Here is a 5,000-nt window from a genome sequence, read left to right on the forward strand (position 1 = left end):
TATCATTACTATTATTTTTTATTATTATTATTATTATTATTATTATTATTATTATTATCATTATTGTTATTATTATTATCATTAATATTAACATTATTAATACTAGTATTATTGTTATTATTACTATTATTAATGTCATTATTGTCATTATTCATATTATTATTATAATTATCATCAATATTATTGTAATTATTATTATTGTCATTATCATTATTATTACTATTATTATTACTACTGTTGCCATTGCTGTTGTTGTTGCTGGTTTTCTTATCATTCGTAGTAGCATTATCATTATATTTTTCCATTAAATCTATTACTATCATTGTTACTATTGTCATTATCACTGCGATTATGTTATTATAATTACTGTTATTATTTTTGTTTATTCATTATAATCATTATTATTATTATCATCAATATTGTTATTATTATTATCATTATTATTGATATTATTATTATTATAGTTATTATCATTATTATTATTATCATTATTATTATTATTATTATTATTATTATTATTTATTGTAATAATATAGATGATATTGACGATGATTATTAGAATTATAACAATAATGATAACAATAATTAAACGAAATAACAACAACAACAACAACAACAACAACAACATTAATAATGATAATAATAATAATAATAATAATAATAATATACCAATAATAATAATATTAATAATAGTGATAATAATAATAAGGATGAACTGCGTTCATGTTGACAAATGTATAAAAGGTATGAATGAGAATGAATATCTTCACAATACAAGAGATGTATTTGACCGGTTTCGACTTTGTCTTCGTCAGAAATACATCATGTATTTCTGACGAAGACAAAGTCGAAACCGGTCAAATACATCTCTTGTATCGTGAAGATATTAATTCTCATTCATACCTTAAATAATAAGGATAATAATAATAATAATAATAATAATAATAATAATAATAATAATAATAATAATAATAATAATAATAATAATGAAAAACAAGAATGATTATAAGAATATGTTAATAACAAGAATAATGGTAATAACAATTATGATGATGATGAAGAAGATGGAAATGATAATAGTGATAATGGTAATAATTATAATAATAATAATAATAATAATAATAATAATAATAATACAAATAATAACGATAATGGTGATAATAATAACAATAATAATAAAAATAATAACAGTGATAATAATGATAATGTTAACGATAGTAATAATGATAATTCTTATGATGTTCATAATGATTATAATAATGATGATGATGATGATGATGATAATAATAATAATAATAATAAGAAGAAGAAGAAGAAGAAGAAGAAGAAGAAGAAGAAGAAATACAATAATGATAACATTAATATTGATAATGTTAATGCTAATAATAGTTATGCAAATAATAATATAAGTAATAAAAATAATAACACTAACAACATTGATAATAATGATAATAATAATAATGATAATAATAATAACAGTAATGATAATAATTATAAAACAATGATAATAATGATAGTAATAATAGTAATGATAATAATGATAATAATAATCACCATCATGATAAATACAATCATGAGCATAATAATAACAACAGCATCAACAACAATGATATTGGTAATATCATAATAACAACGATATTGGTAATAATAACGACAGTTACGATAAAATCAATCGAAATAATACTACTACTAATAATAGTCATAATACTAATACTAATAATGACAATAATGACAGTAGTAGTGATAATAGTAATGATAGTGATAATGATGATAGTAATAACAATATTATTAATAGTTATAATAATAATATTATTATTAATAATGATAATGATAATTACAATAATAACAAAAATAATAATACTGATGATAACGATAATAATAATAGTAATAATGATGATGATAATAATAATGATAATAATAAAAATGATAGCAATAATGATGATGATAATGACAATATTAATAATAATAGTAATAATGATGATAATAATGATTGTAGTAAGAAGAAGAATAGCTATAATAGTGCTAATAATGGTAATATTGACAACAATAATAATATTCATGAAAAACACTATAATAATAATGGTAATAATAATGATAACAATCCTTATCACCATCATCATCATTATCATAGACATCATCATCAATATCATCATTATCATTATCAATTCTTTAAAATAACTCTACGGTACGATTTTGCCACATTTAACTTATGTCGGACATAATGCAAGGCGGAGATAGAGGTTTCGTTTTTGTTATTTATTTGTAGTAATAACAGCCATCATTACCAATGTTATTATAATTTTTTATAATAAGCGTTATCATATTCTTTTCACTATTTATTCCAGTTGATATTTGCATTAGACAATATTATTTTTGAAAAAGTCATAACATTAAGAGTAATTACATCAACATTTAATATCAAATTAATAATAATAACAACAATACTTATAGTGATAAGTATGGCAATAATAATACAGTCAAAATAAGAATAATCCTTACAGTAAATATCCTAATATCTTCACATTTATTATCATAATAACACGCAATTATAATAACCTAATTATAATCATTATAACAACGATATTCATGGAAATAATAAATATAAAAACAATAATGATAATTGTAATAAATAAATATTATTACTAAAGCTAATATAAATTTCATTTCAATTTCATTCATAAAGTAAATTGTTATAATTATAATAATTATAATTATTATTACAATGCTAATGATTATTATAATAATAATTATTATTATAATAATAACAATAATAATGAGGATAAAAACTAATGATTATTATTATAGTAATCATTATAACAGTAATATTATTAATAATAATGATAATAAAAATATCAGTAATAGTGGTGATAATAACAAAAAATAGTAACATAATAACAATAACAGTGATAATAAAAATAATAATATTAATGATAGTAATGGTAATGATAATATTTGTAAAGAAAATACCAATAGTAATAATAATTATGATAATAATGACAATGATAACAATAATAGCGATAATGATAATAATATTTATGATAATTATGATAATAATAATATTAATAATAATAATAATAATAATAATAATAACAATAATAATAATAATAATAATAATAATAATAATAAAAATAATAATAATGATAATACTACTACTACTACTACTACTACTAATAATAATAATAATAATAATAATAATAAGGAAAGTAATAAAGATAAAAAACAATAATGATAATATCAAGTACAATAATAATAACAATATCTAAAAAATATAATATTAATATTAATACTAATACTACTCTAACAATAACATTAACTATAACGGTAATATTAATAATGCTAATAACAAAACAAAAATAATAATGATGATGGTGATAATAATAATAACAATAATAAGGATAATAATAATAATAATAATAGAAATAATAATAATAATAATAATGATAATAAGAATAATGATAATAAGAATAAGAATAAGAATGATAATAATAATAATAATGATAATGATAATGATAATAAGAATAATAATAATGATACAAATAAATATATTGATAATGATAATGAAAATGAGGGTAATAATTGAAATAATAATGACAATAATGATAAGGATAATGATATCATCAACAACACTTTTGTTATTACACTTATTGTTGTCATTATTATTATCATTGTCACTATTATTATTATTATTATTATTATTATTATTATTATTATTGTTATTATTATTATTATTATTGTTATTATCATTATCATTACTATTATTATTATTATTGTTGTTGTTATTACTATTGTAATTATTATTATTATTATTACTATCATTTTTAATACCATTATCATCATAAGCATTGCCATTATTATTAAGTTTATTACTAATATGTTTATTAACATTATTAATGTATTAATAATGTTATTAATGTTTTATCAATATTATTATCATTGCCCTTATTACTATTATTTTCATTCTTATTCTTCTTTTTATTATTATTACTTATGTTTTCATAATTTATTTTTCATTATTATTATCGTTATTGCTATTTTAAGTATTATTAATTATTGATTATTATTATTTTTGTTATTTTCATCGCTATTGTTGTTATTATTATCATTGCTACTATTGTAGTAATGATAATAATTTATTCTTACTACTACTACTATCATTATTGTCATTTTTGATATCATTAATATTAGTATCATTATGATTATCATTATTATTATTATCATTATTAGCATTATTAGCATTATTAGCATAAGTGTTCTTGTATTTATTATCACAAATGCCATTATTATCACAAATGTATTTGTTGTTGTTGCTGTTGTAATTGTTATTATTATTATCATCTCCATTGTTTTGTTGTTCTTTCAATACACCATTATTATGATCGTTATTATCATTGTTATTTTCTAATAATTATCTTTATTACTATTATCATCATTATTATAATTTATTATCATTATTATTCTTTTCATTATCATCCTTATCATCGTCATTATTATTATTGTATTCATTATCATATATATATATATATATATATATATATATATATATATATATATGTGTGTGTGTGTGTGTGTGTGTGTATATATATATATGTGTGTGTGTGTGTGTGTGTGTGTATATATAATATATATACATGTGAAAGAAGAAAAACACTCTACCGTGTTGATATTATGGTAGAAAAACCCACAATGTAAAACTAGATTTATTAAGAATAAGACTACAGTTTCGGAATCCACCTGGATTCCATCTTCAGGTCTGAAGATGGAATCCAGGTGGATTCCGAAACTGTAGTCTCATTTTCAATTAAATCTAGTTTTTCATTGTGGGTTTTTCTACCATATATACATGTATAGATATACATTTATAGATATATATATATGTATACATATATATGTGTGTGTATATATGTATATATATATATATATATATATATATATTTCTCATTTCTACATCATTGTCATCATCAGTGGTAGTAGCATTAACCTTCGATTAAAGGCACCTCCTG

At 18.3% G+C, this 5,000-nt stretch overlaps 1 protein-coding gene across 1 annotated transcript in view; it reads left to right on the forward strand.

Moving 5' to 3' along the window:
• The window catches only part of LOC125037658, a 78,531-nt gene that overhangs the window by 41,325 nt on the left and 32,206 nt on the right, over positions 1 to 5,000 (forward strand). The gene's annotated exons all lie outside the window — the stretch shown is intronic.

This window comes from Penaeus chinensis, chromosome 23 (genome assembly GCF_019202785.1).
Source record: "Penaeus chinensis breed Huanghai No. 1 chromosome 23, ASM1920278v2, whole genome shotgun sequence".
In the NCBI taxonomy this organism is placed as follows: domain Eukaryota; kingdom Metazoa; phylum Arthropoda; class Malacostraca; order Decapoda; family Penaeidae; genus Penaeus; species Penaeus chinensis.